The sequence below is a fragment of the Vombatus ursinus genome, unplaced genomic scaffold, assembly GCF_900497805.2.
Source record: "Vombatus ursinus unplaced genomic scaffold, bare-nosed wombat genome assembly UNPS02014792.1, whole genome shotgun sequence".
Classification (NCBI taxonomy): Eukaryota; Metazoa; Chordata; class Mammalia; order Diprotodontia; family Vombatidae; genus Vombatus; species Vombatus ursinus.
Genome location: NW_020954570.1, coordinates 3,986,578 through 4,004,565, shown reverse-complemented (window position 1 = coordinate 4,004,565; position 17,988 = coordinate 3,986,578).

Here is a 17,988-nt window from a genome sequence, read left to right as displayed (position 1 = left end):
ACAGGGTCAGCAATACAGATACTGGAATTCTTGTTGAGTCAGGTACTCATTTATGGGAAAGGCCACTGAAACCAGGCTAACAACCCTGCTTCTTGCCTATTGCTTGAAAGATCATTAATATTTCTCTTTCCCATTTACAAGTTAAAAGGCAACATATTCCCTTTTATATCCAGCAAATAATCATCTCTTATTCTCCCAACTCCAGTGATACAGAATCTCCGGATATCTGAGCAAGCTATGCTTCCCTCCTTGACACCAATTCCTACTCTTTCATTCCTATATACCTCAGACTTAACAACTGTTGGTCTCTTTATATTTTCCACTGTGACCCCTAGGACCATCTTAGCCCATTTCATATCTTGCCCCTTTAATCTTGTAGCACTCACAAAAACCTGGATATACCCTCTCTCCCAAGATACCACAGCCCTAGCAATTCTCTCCAGTCTTGGATTCATCCTCTCTCATAACTCCTGACAAATTGATCCAGAAGGTTAAGTGAACCTGTGTACAATTTGCTCCACAATGCTAAGTTTTAAGTCTATTTTCCCAAAGACTGTGCTATGGAGAACAGTATGGCCCTGGGGATACAGAGAGGAGTGTTTATACTTTTCTCCTTGCTATATCTTTGAAATAACTATTCTCTTATTTAAAAAAAAAACACCTGATGTCAATTGATTCAATGGAACTGAGACACTAGTTACTGGCTGAGACAATGTCAGCAGAGATGAGACACCCCAATTTCTCAGTTACCCTGTCTAACCTTGAGGGGTAATGTAAATTGCCTCATCTCTGAGAAAGAGTTAGAATGATTTGGCAATATTATGATTCCAGGTCAGTGCTTAGCACTGGTTCTAAATCTCAAATTTGTGTTTGCATGTGTGTGAGGGTATGTATGTGTATGTACATATGTGCATGTAGATATAGGTCTGTTAAAACTGGTGGTGGTGGGTGGTGTCAATTTCCTTATCTTTAAAATGAGGATGTTGAGTTCCAGAGTACAACAAAAATGAAACAGTTGTTGACACCTTAGACTTTGGATCAGACTTTATGTAAATCAATAACATCAGGTAGATAGATAGATAGATATAGATAGATAGATAGATAGATAGATATGTTACATATGTTATGTATGTATATATATATACATATATATATATATCATCAAATATGGTCAGTTCTGTCATAATGCTTTTTTTTGAAAAGACAAATTTGTCGGGGCAGCTAGGTGGCATAATGGATAGAGTACCAGACCTGTAGTCAGGAGGAGCTGATTTCAAATCTGGCCTCAGAAACTTGACACTTACTAGCTGTGTGATCCTGGGCAAGTTACTTAACCCCATTGATTAGCCAAAAAAAAAAAAATATGAATTTGTTCTCATGTTACTGACATACTAGGAAACAGTTTTATATGCTTAGGATTTTTGTTTATGTACAATCCCATCAATGAAAACTGCCATGGGCATGCATGAGGGAACTGACCTGTACAGACTGGTTGACAGGAGGAAGGGATGGCACAGGACTGCCAACATTTGGTGGGGCCTTTGGGAAGAGGAGATGCCTGACCCCAACTGGGGAAAGTGCTACAGCAGTCATCTTCCTTCACCCAGGATGCTGTAAGAGCTACTGAATGTGGGAAGGAGGCAGTATAACACTAAGGGAAGAGGTAGGCATGCAGAGGCCAGGAGAGGTAGGTATGTAAAAGAAGGAAAGATAAGGAGAACTTCAATGTACACCCTAACCCTAAAACACACTTCACATGCTCTGGATGCCTTTGACTGAAGTAATGCATAGCTACCTGCCCAGGGAAAAGCCCAGCTAGAGTTAAGGTGCCCTGACTCCCTGGAAATGAGCACATAAATGAACAATATGGAGTGAGGGGGATTCCCTGGAACATATCACAGAAGAGACTGTTTCAAAGATCTCCCATTATGGGTGGTAGGATGTCCACAAGATATCTCCCTTATGGCACAGTAGCAGGCATTGTTAATAACCTAGATCCCACAGTCGAGGTTCCTCATGTTGCAGCTGTGGTTTTGAGGCCCACTTCTAACTTCAAGGTTTTGTCAAGGTAAATTGACATATTTATTATATGTCAATATAATACCATGATAGGTGCTATAGATGAAAGAGGACTAGTCCACATTCACATGCTCCACTCCATACCTTTACCTTCCTTGACTGTACCATGATGCAGGAAAAGCAGCAACCTGAGCCTGAGGATGACACTATTATGTATTGTAGTATTTAAATATTGCTTAGCAATTTTACATGAATAGAATGGTACTATTGTTTTTATTAGGTTCCTTTAAAAATTGTAACTGGTGAAGTTTTTGAGTGTTGTGGTCCTAACCCTATTTTCACTATTGACCCTTTGGTTTTATTGCTCAATTTTGCATGCTATAGTAACTTTTAGGAATGCCTATAACAACTTATACCAGGATTAACTTACTTGAATAAATCTATGGTTTCATTTATTTGAGTTCCCTCTGATGATGCAGATCTCAACAGAACCATGACTATCGATTCTATGCAACTCTTTTCCATGGAACATTCACCCCAGTGGGGTGAACGTTCACCCCAGTGAGTTTTCAAATTTCCCACCAGGGAACCACTCTGGCTATATATTTCTGTATGACCAGTTGATCTTCTCTTTCTATCCTACAATTCCTTGATGACATCCTTACTGAGCTATATTTTTCAGCTAATTTTTTATCTCTACATAGAGTTTCAGAATTTCTATTTTATATACTTTTTAAAATTTGACCCTTTTCTAGCTTATTTTTAGTTCCATGCCCAACTAATTAATATATTTGTTCTCTCTTCTGTTGATGAATATATTAAGAAATAAAAATTTAACCCAAATGATTGCTTGTTATTGCCAAAAATTGTTTATTGTGTTTTTTCACTACCTTTGATGAAATTACATAATTTTTATGTTGTGCATTTTGTCCCACCAATTTATTTGATCACATTGTCATCAGTAAAGGATGCATTTAATAATTCTGCTTTTATGCATTTCTTTATGATGTTTTAATGTACAACTATATGCTGTCTTTGTAAAGGTGTCATGAATAGCTAAGATTACACACACACATACATATATGTGTTCATGTGTGTGTATATATGTATATATATGTAAAATTCTCACCTAATAACTTCTCGAGATCTATTATATGTATCTTCCAAAATTTTATTGATGTCCTTGACTCTTGTCTCATTTTTCTTTTGTCAGAATTTAAATAATTCTAGGTCTAGGTTTGAAAGGAGTACACAGACTTCACAAACTATTAGAGTCATATTATCTCTTTCTCCATATAATTGGATTAACTGTTATTTAAATACTTAGAGTTATTATATGCTCTTTGAGTATATATAGACTGAGCATAAATATATACTATTTGAAGCATACTCATGCATATACTGACATTTTAATATCTATGGTATCCTTAAGTTTAGAGTTTCCTCTACATAATTATTTTAATTGTCTACTTTTACTTCTCTCTCTCTTTTCCAAAGCCAGACTTTGATCTCTGTTTCTTCAATTTTTTTCTTTCTTTTATTCTCTTTTTTGTGATCAATCTTTTCTGATGTTTGTTTTACTAAAAACTGTTTCTTCCCTGATTCTGCCATTGGTTTTCAACCTTTCTCCCTACATCAGGTTTTTGTTACTGTTGTTGTTGTTGTTGAGTTTAATGAATTTCTATAACAAATGTACAGTTCTACATTTCTTTGTATGGTTCAGATATTAGTGAGTTTCTTAAGATGCCTGTTATGCAAAAAAGAATGTTTTTTCCCTTTATTTTCACATCTTTTTTCTTAGTGTATTATTTTATTCTCTTGTCTTTGCTCTCTCAAAACCAATAAAACAGAACAAATCCATATCAAATTTATGTATCTGTTACACTTACTTCCTTCTTTGACTTTTGAAGAAAACAAAGCTTTGGATGGGCACTTGTTCTCCCCCCCCCCATTAAAATATATACATTTCATCATTTAGCACTTTCCATTTGCTTAAATGTATTTGCCTTTGTCTCTAGGGTTGTGATTTCAAAGTTACTACTGGGCTTTGAGCTGTTCATCAGGAATGCTAGAAAGTTCTCTATTTCATAAAAGGTTCATTTTCCCCCCTTGGTATTACATTCAGTTTTCCAGGGTAAATTGTTCCTGTTTGAAGGCCTTTACCATTTACCTTTTGCAATATTATTTTCCAAAGTTTTTACTCTGTTATGATAGATGTATGGAAGTGTTGTATAATTATGTGGTTCCTTGGTACTTGAAATCTTTTTGTTTGTTTTTCCTGGTTGCTTTCATTATTATTTTTTTTTCTTGAAAGCTTTGGCTACAGCATTCCTGAATGTTTTTAGTTTCATGATTCTTTCAGGTAATAACAGTTTGATTCTTTCTACTTTCACTTGTCTTGTTCAGCAATTCTCAACAATTGCCTTTTACGATTTCTTGAAACATGATATCCATGTTTTGTTTTGTTTTTTGGGGAGTGGAATAGTGAGGAAGGAATTGGTCATGCTATTCATGATATCAAATACTTCTTAAATTATCTCTCTTTAACCTATTTTCCAGTTCAGTTGTTTCCATAATAAATACTTTTATTTTTCAATTTTTGGTTAATATTTTCATTTTGTTCTAATAGTCTGTGTCTTTTCTTGACACAGAGAGTAACTGAGTACTGATTATTCTATTTTCTTGGTAGACTACTACCTAAGGAATCTTCTGTCTTCTGTCCAAAAGTTGTTTGTTTGTTTTTTTATTATCCTTCCATTTTTCCCTCAAGCATTCTAAGTTTATTTCATTTTTCTTGTAGTAACTTTTATAGACCTTAAGGTCAAAATATATATTTTTTTCTTCTGAGGCTTTTCTGGTTCTTGTTCTAGGATGTCTCTTTTCTTCTCAGTTTACTTCTTGGACATTTCTTAAGTCATAGATTAGCTTTGTTGTCCTTAGCTTTTTTAAGCTTTATCGTATCTCCAGCTAGTTTCTAGGTTAACACTTCTAGGGTTAGGGCTAGGGACAGACTATGTTCCTTCTCACACTCTTAAATGGGATGGGCAGGTCCTATTTGGTACTGTCCACTCTATAGCATGAATATTACTTCTATCATGACTCTGGATTGAGTGACTAAATGTAGATACTGTGCTCTGTAGTTCTCCCTACTTTATGGATCCATCTCATGTTCCAACAGTGTTTTTGGCACTTGTTCTATTCTGTCTCCTTTTCCTTCTTTATTATGCAAATTGGAATTGTCTTCTTCCATTGATGTGGCTCCACCTGAATACTCTATATTATGCTGGTCACAGGTCTTTTGCTAGGCCCCTAGGTCTTGCCCTGTATTATATGGTGGCCTTGAGTCCTATAATGGTTCCAACCATAGCACAGGTTTCAGGCCTGTTGAAATATCCACCAATAATGGGAGTGGTCAGTGGCTGTGCAGACTTTGTCTTCTACTGTGGCTGTGGTTCAGGCTGTCTGGGAACTGCATTGACTCTGTATCCTGATGTAGTTCTAGGTGGGCTACCCCGTGCTTCCTAGCATTACAGATTCATGTGTTGCCTTTAGGCTTTGGAAGTTGACTCTTTCACTTGCTTCTCTAAATGGCCAGGGTAGAAAATACTGGGATAACTGGCTGCTTCCTTACCCTTTTGCCTCTACTGAGAACACCTATATTCTTTTAGAATTCTTGTATAATTCTTGGCTGAATGAAATAGCTTATTGCTATTTCTCTTTTGTTTTCTTTGTCATTTTTCTTCCAATGCCTGACATATAGTAAGCCTTTAATACTTTTCTCATGACTGACTGGTGAACATTTAGAACTTTCCTGGCATATTTGTGGGTGATCTGGGCACCTCTAGGATACATCACATCATCATTTAACCAGAGGACCTACATAATTCTTTATTTAACCATTGAAAAGGGAAAAGGAATAGTATTCTAAAATGAAATATTCTTGAGAAAAGACAGCTCTACAATCTCGAAATTGAAAATACATTAATATTTTTTTCAATTTATTTTGATCTGTGAGTCACTGAACCAAGTGAAATACCATATGACTCATTTCCCTGTAAGTGTCTCTATGCATCTCTATTTTTCTTAGTAATTATATTTATGGTACCAACTGGTAACATGACTTTGTAACATTAGTGAATAACGAATAATCAACATTTGGAACTTTGTTCCATATTTTCAATTATGACTTGAAGTGTATGTTCTTTCAATGGAACAAATGTGAACAATTCTTTCAGTGGGATAAAGAGAAGCCACATGTCCTCATTTTGACTAAAAAAAAAAACACTATTTTTGAAGAATTTATTTCCCTTATACAAAGACACTCAAATGGACAAAATTAAAGTGAAATGTTTACTGATTTTTCCTTAGTTTAAAGTACCATTTTTTAAGATGAAAAATAAGTAAATGTTTTGGTTAAAGTGTACTTAAGAGCATTACAAATAGTAATATGTTAACTAAATTTGAGTGTTTTGCTCTCAAAGCAACTCAAGTATGAATTTTTAATAAAGAAAGATTAAAGTTTTTTAGCCCATAGCAATATCAATGAAAATGGGTAGAGAACACTTCAATAATACCTTTATTTTACCTCAATTTTGCTAAATATATCAGTTGTCAACAATTAAGATGTATTTTCCTCAATCTGCTTAAAAATGAAATCATAAGACAAAATAGCTAGTGTCAAAAATAAGTTATTAATTCCATGTAGCTACGTCCAGTCACTTTAAAATTTTGGTGTAATAGAAAATTGCATAGCTACAAAAGAAACAATTTAAAGATTAAAAAATGCATGTATTTGGAGTGGTCTCAGATGAAAAAGCTGACATATTCATAGTTTTGCTATTGACAGGTTTTCAACAGTACTATCTTTAATAGTGCTGTCCTACTAAATCAATTCAACTCCGGGCTAGGTAATATCAAAATAATCTTGGGAAAAAATTGACTATTTATGGAAATATCTTTAGAATTATTGGAATTTTGTTACTTGATTAGATTAACAATCCCATATTTTTTAATGAAACCATCTATTCTACTTGTGGCATTAAGAGAGGATATTAAACAGGAGAGCTTCCAAATTAATGTTTGAAGTTTACTACATTTATTAAACCTAGTTATAATAAAGTTTCATGGTTTCATATATAGTCCATTTTCTTGCCCTTCTTTGTATATGGAAATAATATTTTTGTTGATGTTTCCTAATTTGAGAATGAACTTAGCAAAAAAGATTTTAAAAAATAAAGATGATATTAAAACCAATTTCGGAGGTATTAAGTTAGTTTAAGTCTTTTAGTCAGAAAAATATGGGTGAGGTCTTTGACACGTGACTATGAAAGACCCAAGATTTCTAAGAATTCTAGATCAATGGTTTACAAATATTTTTGATCATGTACACCTATCAGTAATAAGACTTTGGGCATACAGAACCAATATGCTATATCTCTCTATTTGTAAAACATAAATTTATTGTTATACATTCTTCTTGACCTCTCTAATGGCATTTAGCATTGTTGATCATGTTTTCCTTTTGAATATTTTTTTCTCATTATATTTTTTGAAGCTATTCTCTCCTGGTTCTCCTCATATCTTTCCAATTAAGTACATTATAAAACACCCCAAAATAGACTTCTTAAAAAGATTAAAGACAATAATATTTGATTTGACTCCATAGCTAATTGAGAACCACTGGCATTTCTTGTATAGGGAAGTGATGTAGAACTGTATTTTAGGAAATTAATTTCAGTGACTCTGTAGGATATGGATTGAAGAGAAGAGAGACTCAAGGCAAACAGGTTGATTTGGGTGTTATTGCAATAATTCAAGGTAATGGAGATTAATTCTTGAACAAAGGTGATATGGACTGAAGTGAGAGATGTTGTGTTAGAAATAAGATTTGACAACTGTTTGGAAAAATGAGGTGAGGAAGAGAAAAGGTTAAGGATGACATCAAGATTGTGAACTGAGGTAATAGAAGAACCTCTTCAACTGGGTCATTTTAGAATGCCTGCTCTGTGTCAACCTGAAGTTTAAGGATAATAGTCAATACATCAAAATGGAGGTCTTTAATCAGGATAACTGAGTTGCCAGGGGGGTACCAAACAGCAAGGACTGGGGTACCCAAGGAGATGGCTGAGAACAGGGTTTATGGAGGGTACTAAGGCAGAGAGAATGAATAAGCTGCAGATGGGAGGGGTAAGGAATCTCACAGTTTTATCTGGTAAGTTGTTTTATGTAACAAGCAAAAGTCCATAAAGAAAGTTTGGGAATCTCTGGTGAGGAGAGTTTGGGAGATCTACAAAATAATCAGTCTGGTATTGATATAGTCTAGTTAGCTCCAGGCAATTCATTAGCCTAGGAATGGAGACTAGGGCAGCTTCAGTCAGTTCTTAGTCAACTAAGTTTGTCTCTGTAATGAAGAGATTTTTATCTAGTCTTAAATGTCTTTTTTTTTTCTCACTCCTTCCATGTTCTGGAAGTAACTGAAACCTAGCTCCCTCCAAATGACATTGCTTCCAATGTGTCCATTTCCATCATTGGTTATTCTTTCTTTTTTTATACTCTTACTTATAAATGTTGGTAGTAGTGTCAGAATATGTCATTCCAAGCTGCCACTTCCAGATGCTTCCTTTACTAACTAAACTCTCTCCTTTCAGATTATACAATCTAAATTTATTACCCTAACCAGATTTTGGTGGCTGTTGTCTATCAAGCATCAGGATACCTTCCTCCTTTGTCAATGAGCTCAGCATGTAGTTCACAATCTTTCCTCACCACCTATTGCCCTTGTGCTAAGGGACTTCAACATATCTATTTTTATTCTTGCAAACACCTTACTTCCCAATTTTTCAACCTACTCAGTTCCCATAACCTAATTCTTCACTATAACTCAACTACACACAAAGATAGTTATATCTTTAAATTTGATATCACCCATGAGTGTTCACTTCTTTATTCATCCAATCCAAATTTCCTTTATCTGATCATAATCTTTTGTCATTCTATCTTTCTATCTTATAGATTCTAACTCTGTTTTTCATTTTTGCAATGACCTCTGATCCCTCCACCCCTCAGTTCTTTCCTGATTTATCATTCTTATACTCACTACACTCTGTTCCCTAAGATATCTCAATCCTTTAATGTATGAGGTAAATTTTACATTATCTTTCACTGTCAAATTCCTTGCTCTTTAGCACTACCACTAATCATGCCTCATCAAATCCCAATCTTGGATTACTCAAATTACTTCTTCATATTGGCATGATTGGTTAGCTGAGAAATGTATCAATTGTTTGGATGTAGGGGTAGAAAATGTGGTAGGAAAAGTTGGGGTGGTAACAAGACAAATTCTAAACTTTTCTGGCCTCCTAAGTCACCATTAGCATCTGTACTCCATCATCAAAGCATATTTCAAGAAACAAAAGAATTTTAATAAAACAAAATATATTGATTCTTAGTTGAGAATTTCAGCAAATCAGGATTTCTGAGGTTTCTCTAAAAAACATGGCTTTAAAATGCAAATAATGAAAAACAGAGCACACCCTTAAATACATAAGTGTAATGCAATAGGAATTATGGGTGGGTTTTTGTCAATGTGTTACTTTAATGTTAATTAGATGTTTGGGCTCAATTTCTTTGTTTGGAGTTTCATTTTTTTAGAAGAGGTGGAAAAATGTCTTTGTACTGAAAAGCCCTACAAAATTATTACTACTTAAATTTCTAATAATTTCATTAAAAAACCTACAAAGTCATTTAATCACTAAGCAACAATACTGTTTGTGAAATCCCATTGTTAGAGAACTCATTATGCAAATAAGATATCATAAAATTTTGCACAGTTCATGCTTTCAGATTAATTTTAGTCACCTAAAACTTTAGTACTTTATGTATGACCTTAATCCCTAAATTGTGCAGAAAAAGTGCGTGTGTGTGTGTGTGAGTGTGTGTGTATGTATGTGTGTTGTGCATGTATATATGTTTCACCAGAAATGATGATATATAGGATGGGGAATGGGCCCAAGACAGCTCCCAAAAACCCCTTCATTGAACTTTTACTTGAACTCTTTTCCTGGTCAAAGAATTCTAGCAGTCTCTGGAGACTATTCTCATTCCTATCAACTGACCTTTCCTCGTTGCCTAAAGCCAATCTCCCAGTTCTTTGTTCCCCTAATTAAGTCTAGCCCTTCATTGTCTATTATTGGCTTGAAGGCCCTGGCCATTTCCCATCCTGGATCCTATCTAAATCCCATTCAACCTCCTCCAGTCACCCCAGCTTACTGCTCACTTCCATAAAGACACCCCTTCTCCCAGCCCCTCCTTCAGTCACCCCAAAACTCCTTGGCCACTCCTAGATCTCTCCCATAGTCTTTCTGTATATAAGATCCATCCTGGCCACCATTTAGGGGCTGAGACTTCCTCATGCCTGCTCATCCTTATGAGTGTCACAAATGTTCAGATTCCTTAAGAGTCTGGCCCATGTGGGTCATCTTTAATAAACCTTGTCTTTAGCTTAAAGAAGGCTTGGGTTGAATTCTTTCAGGCAGGGTCCATATGTCATGATTTTGGGGTCCCAGCACCCCTAACATCTAAACCTCAACATATAGACTATCTCTGTAAGTGACAAGGATTAGCTGAAAGAGTCCTAGGTTTAAAATTAGATTAATTCAGTTCAAATCTCAGCTCTGCAACTTATGCTTTTTCACAAATTACTTAACCTCTTTAGGCCTCAGTTTCTTCACCTGTAAAAGGAAAGGACTTTGCTAGACAATCTCTAATGCCCTTCCAATGCTCTATCCACATTTCTATCAACTTTTATTAAAAATGGAATAGAAATGAGTCTTTTTTTTATAGGAAACTCAGTTAAAATTTATTCATATCAACATAAAAGATGGTGAGGATTTTGCAAGCCACATTTCCCTCTTGCCCATTACATATCTAAAGTCCAACTTTGTTTAGTTCTTCTGAGGTTGCAGACCTACATGAGTAGTTTCTGAATGCCAGGGAACACACACACACACACACACACACACACACACACACACACACTTTTTTTCTTTATTCATTTTTCCCAGTTACATGTAAAAACAATTTTAACATTTGTTTTTAAAACTTTTGACTTCCAAATTCTCTCCCCTCCTCCATCCTCACCTCCCTCTCCACTGAGAAGGCAATTAGATATAGGTTAAGCATGTATAGTCATGCAAAACATTTCCATAATAGTTATGTTGTGAAAGAAAATATAGACAAAAAAATTCAAAAATAAAGAAAGTTTAAAAATATATGTTTCAATCTGTATTCAGGCATCATCAGTTCTTTATCTGGGGATGGGTAACATTTTTCATCACAAGTCCTTCAGAGTTGCCTTGGATCATTGTATTACTGAGAATATCCAAGTTATTCATAGCTAATCATTGCATAATATTGCTGTCACTTTGTACACAGTACATTTCACTTTTTATCAGATCATGTAAGTCTCTAGGTTTTTCTGAGAGCATCCTGCCCATTAAGAAATGAGGAATTTTAAGTATATAATTTGGAAGTGTCATGACAAAAAAACTCTATAAATGTTAAGTTGGATATTTTAGGTGAACATAACCCTCTCTCTGATTTCACTCTATCTTTAACTATTTTACCTTAAATAAACCTTGATACATTTGAATTTTAGACTCTTTTTCTGTAGAATGTAAAAAATTAGACTTGTATCCTCTGTAGGGATGTGTATGCTTCTTAGACATATTTGCAATCCTCATGGAGAAGATTTCTTACAGAGTCAAAATAGAAGATTCTCCAGATTGTAAAGCCCTTTAGATGTTCCTTCATGTGAATGATTTTGAAGAATGTTTCAAATGATTGGTAGATACCTAAAATAATTTGATTTCCTTATCGACATAGGAAAAAAACAGTGGATGAAGAATGCCTATATCTCGACTGTGACCTGAACTTGGATAGACAGAACATAGTGGTGGATCATCTGCGTGGTTATCTTGAGAAAACTGCAGACAAAACAAACTTGACCTAGAACTGAATAGGTGGGAGAAAAGAAAGTAAACTGGGCCCAGAACTTAATAGGAAGAAGACATTGAATTGAATTGCAATTGGGAAATTATGTAGTTCTTTTAATGATCCTAAGATTCTCCTCAAAACAAAGGTCCTTTAAAATACACACACACACACACACACACACACACACACACACACACACACACTCACTCACATTGTTGACCTCCAGAGTTCAGTTTAAGAAAGACAAACATGATTAGGTTGCACCCAGTTTATTCTTCTCAAAGTAGGCATCATGCATGCATGGGAGCCAGTTTAGAACTGGGTTAATTTTGGGTTAGGGTGCCCAGTTTATACATCCTTTCAACAAGGGCTGATGTTATCTCATCATCATTTCACCTCTGAACAGATTAAATACCTCTTTTGTCACACCACAGCCACCCCTATTTGGGCTATCTAGAGGAAAGAATCTGTCTCCACTCAAGCATGAATAGAACACAATGGACTTCCCTACCTCAGATTAAATTACTTATATGCTTGGGTGGGGCTGACCAGAATTAGGAGAGTCAATGCAATTTCATTATCAGTATTGTATTTCTGAAGAAAAACTGAAGTTAAAAGTCAGGACTTTGAAAGAAGGGGGATGGTGGAAGCTCTGACTCTCCAAAATATTGGCTATTAGTAATCATTTTTCACAACATGTATACATGCACATTATTTTTTCCCTAATGAAGGAATGCAGCTATAAATAATAGAGTGCTTGTCTTCAAAGAATTAAAATTCTAATTGAAAGATGAATGCTAAATGTGATATCTTAAAAATATACCATTACAAAAGCTCTGTAAAAATGTATCAATAAAAATATATATGACCAAAAGAGAGGGAGCAGTAGTGACATAACTAGGTAGAGGGATAGCTGGCGGGCACAGCACATGCTTCATAATTGCCATCATAATGCCAACATAAGTAGAGAAGGGCCCCCAATAAATAAGACCAATCAATACTTAAGGAAGGACTTATGGGAGGACATGGACACAGTCAGAGTCCCAAGGAGATATGGATTGATAACAATTTGAAATCATACAGTTGAATCATAAATGTTGAGTTAAAAGTCATGTTAATCAACAAGTATTTATTAAGCACCTGCTGTGGACATAGTTCTGGGGTGGGTACTGGGGATAAAAATATGAAGAATGAAATTTGCATTCTAATGTGGAAAATAAGGAGTAATTATAAGATATATACAATGTAAATATAAAATTAATAAATACATGTATATATAAAGTAGTTAAATATTAGGTAATTTGGGGAGGGAGAGAACTAACAGTTGGGAGAGCACTATTTTTCAAAGGAGTACAACATTGTAGGCTTTGAGTGGAAGGAAATAGAATGTTGTTGGTAGAACCGCTCACTACATACCCTAACTGTCAATTGTGATGAAGGTGACCACATGTGATCTGAAGGAAGTAAATGATAAAAGCTTCAGGGAAAGTGTTATAGCACTTATATCAGGAAAAGAGATCTAGATCAGAAATGTGGAGAAATGAGTTTCTAGCTTTGATTCTGCTGCTAGCTGACTCTATGTTTTTAGACAAATTAATCTCAGTCAATAAACCTTATGTTTTCTTATTTTTAAAATCAGAGGATTGGACTAGGTGATATTTATGATATTAAACAGGTTCTATTCACTTTAATATTATTATATAATTTTCATTCATATTAATTTACCTTCTCTCATGTGACACTTGGTCACATGTTGCCTTGTGGCTTTTGGAGCATTTTCCATATTCTTATATAACTTTTTATTGTATGCATGTTTTCTTTCCTCAAATAGTCAGATACATTTCATGTTCCACAGCATTGACTACAATCCTGTAAATATACAATCTGCCCAATAATGTGACATTATAACTGCACTCTAATTATAGAGAATAAAATATTATCTTACTTAGAAAGTATCTCAAATTTTGGTAAAATACTCTAGGAATGACAAAAATAGGAAAAAATTATGCAACTCTTTTGTGTATTTTCATCTGAATAACAAGAAATAATATACTTTCAAATTAATAAACTTGCCAAAAGGCCCTACTACAACACATATTTTAGTTAGACTACTTATAAAAACCAATATATTGGGATTATGAAACATCATTTTCATTATAAATTCTGTCTTTATCTTTATGTACTTATAATTTTAATGGTCATTGGATTGTTCCCCTAAAATAAAATAAAAACTCCATTTCTATATTTAATGTATAACTGTGAAAATGGTATCAAAGTGTTATGAATTATTATATTCTTCTTTGCATATTAAGTTAGCAGAAAAAATATTATTATGGGATGGCATTCAGAGAAAATATAAATCCCTAAGTGAAGGTAATAAACAAATTTAAACTAAACTGACTAGAGATATTTCTTATTTGAAAAGTAAGTGTTGTATGGTATTCTATAGTAAAACATAATGTTAAGTGTAGGAAACTATGTAGCCAAAATGAAGGTAACAGGAACAATTGACTTCCTATTATGTACTTTGCTATGCCTTAATATATTCTGCATGATTAACTATAAACAAGCTTCTAAAGTTGCACATTTCAAGATAGAGTCTTCTAATTAAGAGCTACAAACTTTGGGTGTTTGGAGATAGCAGGTGAATATAAAAAGTCTTAAATAGAAAATCTTCAATGAAAAGGAAGTTATTCATTAAAGAGGGTTGACATTCCATAGCAATACAGGTCAGTGCAGCACATGAGCAAGGCCTTTAAATAGATTCCAGGAGCACCAAACAGGCCAAGGAGATCTTTAAAAAAGAACAAAATCTGGGTCATTTAAGGATACAAGAAAGATGTTCATTGTGAACAGAAAAGAATGGTGTATGACTTCACTTTTTTTTTAATGTCCTTAAACCTAAACTATACAACAAGACCACTCTGCCAAAGAAGGTAACGTTGGAACTTGTAGAGACAATATGTTAGCAATGAATCTACTTGTATTTATTTATTTTTCCTTTAGACAAACAGCCACAAAGAACATGAGATAACTCAGTCTTTGTTGTCTGAAGAAATTTTAAAATGTTATCAAGAGTTTATGAAGTAGTTCTATGTACTTATAAAAGCAATTAGTAGGTGGAGATTAAGAAAATGCTAAACAAATATTCAAAGGGGCCATTGTGACGGATTGTCACTTGCTTTTTAAACATTCCACAATCAACTACATTAAAAGGCATTGTATTGTTCATTTCAAATAACCAAATGTAAAATCCATCTCTAGTGGTCATTTGACCACTTAGAAAAAACAGTACAATAACAGCCTCTTTTCAAAGCAGATCATGAAAATACTTTTTAAAAAAGAGATTTTTTGGGGGGGCGGAGAAGGAGAGCACCAGAATTGTTATTATGTAACAGTTATTTTGAATGAACAAATTTATCTGTTTGTTTGTTTTTGAGAGTTTGAGGCCATGTAATTAAGGATGTCATTAAAGATCTTAGAAAGATGTATCTATGGAATGGAAATAATTCTGAACTCTAAGTCAGATCCAGATCCTAGAAAGTCTTAGTTATCACTAAACAGCTTTGATCCTAAGGGCAAATCACCTCAGTTCTCAATTCTCAAATTTACTCATAAGTAATTGAGGAAACTGGAATATAATGTTTAAGCTCCTTTCCAGCTCTGGAATTCTATGATTTGATTGTGGTTAGAGACAACTGTGCTTCCTTTAAAGGAGAAGAGAGAGTCCTTCCACAAGAGAACAAAACATCATATATGAAAGATTTTAGCTTTAGGGAATTGAGGAGAAAAAGAGGGAGGGGAATAAAAAAGGTCAGATAGGTACTGAAGCCATGAAATAGTTAGCTGGGAGAAATTGTATGATATGAGGAGTTAGAGCTAAAAGTGATCCTCTGAGGCAAAAAATGGTATTTAGTTATATTTTATAGGCAGGGAATCTAGAAATATTATTGTGATTTACATATGTCCTTATCATGGTGAAAAATCTAGGGATTTCATATAGCAAATGAAATGTATACAGCATGCATACACACATGCATATGTGTGTATGTGTGTATCTTAACAAGGCAATCAGATTATGAATCATTGAACTTAGAGGTAAAAGTATTTTCTAATCTAGCTGCTTCACTTTACAGATAAAGTAATCAAGAAACAAAGAGGTGAGGTGACTTGTCCAAGGTGACTCAGAAAGCAGAGTTAAAACCTTAACAAAGGTGCTATGATTCCAAATCTAGTATTCTCTTGTGTGGGTTAGAAAATAAAGACAATAGTAAAATCATCCCTCTTTCTGCCCTAAAATCCATCTACAACAATTAATAAGAGAACTACCATAATTTTTTTTTTAAATGACAGGTACGTTTTCAATCAAATGCTTTCAAAAAGGATACAGAATGGTTTCAGCATTAAGGCAAGTCTTAGAGTTGTGAAGTAGGCAAGTTTGCTTAAGGATCTAGCTTCCTTTGCTTTCTAACACTCTATGGAAAGGCATTAATCTTCCATGTTTAGCTTTGAATATGGGCTTAGCAAGGAACCTTAAGGTATTATTGTACATTAGAATGAGTACTGGATATTGGAGTTATGTCAAAGTCAAGTACCCTTTCCATTGTACCTAGTTGTTTATATATTGTCTCCCCCATTATAATGTGAGATCCTTAAGGGCAAGGGGTATTTTTGTCATTCTTTTCATGCCCAGGGCTCAACAGTGCTTGTTACATAATAAGCAAATATTTTTGGGGAGTGGGGAAGGAAAAACTATGTAAACAGCTAGGCATATACAAAATAAATGGATATATTAGAGGTCATCTCTGAGGAAAGACACTAGCACTGAGGGACACCTAGAAAGTCTTCTTGCTGAAATTGGAATTTTGGCTGAGACTTTGATGGACCCAGGGAAACAGGGAGATGGAGATGGAGGAAGAGAGTTCCAGGCATGGAGGAAAGTCAATTAAAATTCAGAGTAGCATCTGTAGATGACTTGTCTTTTGTAAGAAAGAGCAAAGGAGAACAGTGTCCCTGGATTGCACAGTAAGTCAAGGGGAGCAAGATATGAGACAACTGAAAAAAGTAAGAAGGGGAAAGATTGTGAAAGGCTTTAAAATCCAAACAGAGTATTTTATATGGTATCCTGGAGATAAAGAAACTCTGAAGTTTATTGGGTAGAAAGACAGTTGTAATAATATGGTCAGGTCTTTAGAAAAATCACTTAGGCAGGTAAGTGGAAGATTAACTAGAATAGGGAAAGAGGTAGACACTCACAAGAAGAAGAACATTGCTATAATCCAGGGGTCAGGGGTTGAGAGCAGATACCAGTATGGTTACAATGCCAGAGGAAAGCAGGAAATTAATTGCAAATTGTGATAGAATCAACAGAACTTAGCAACTGATTGCTATTAGGCAATGGAGTGGGAATGAGAGAATGAGGAGGTGATGAGGATACCTAGTTTGTGAACTTGGGTGACTGGGAGGATAACAGTACCTTCAACAATAACGGGGAATTTAGGAAGAGAGAAGAGATTTTGGGGAAAGATACTAAGTTTATTTTGGCCATGTTGATTTAAAGGTTTTTTCAGACATACAGTTTGAGATGTCTAAGAAGCAAGTGGAAATGTGTGGAAGCCAGAAGAGAAGTTGCAGCTGGAAAAAATCACCAAGCAAAATAGTACAAATCAATGGTTCTCAAAATTTAGTCCAGGGACTCCTGAGGGTCCTAAGTCTCTTTAAGGGTGTTCTTTCTTGAGCTTAAAACTATTTTCACAATAATATTGAGATATTTTAATATCCAGAATGGTAAATATCAATAGCTACAGTGCACATAAGCAAAAGTTAGTTGAGATTCTTCAATGAATTTTAATTGTGAAAAGGAGTCCTGAAATAAAAAGAAAGTTTGAGAACTACTGACAGGAAAAAGAAGAAGAAGAAGAAAGAAAGAAAGAAGAAGAAGAAGAAGAAGAAGAAGAAGAAGAAGAAGAAGAAGAA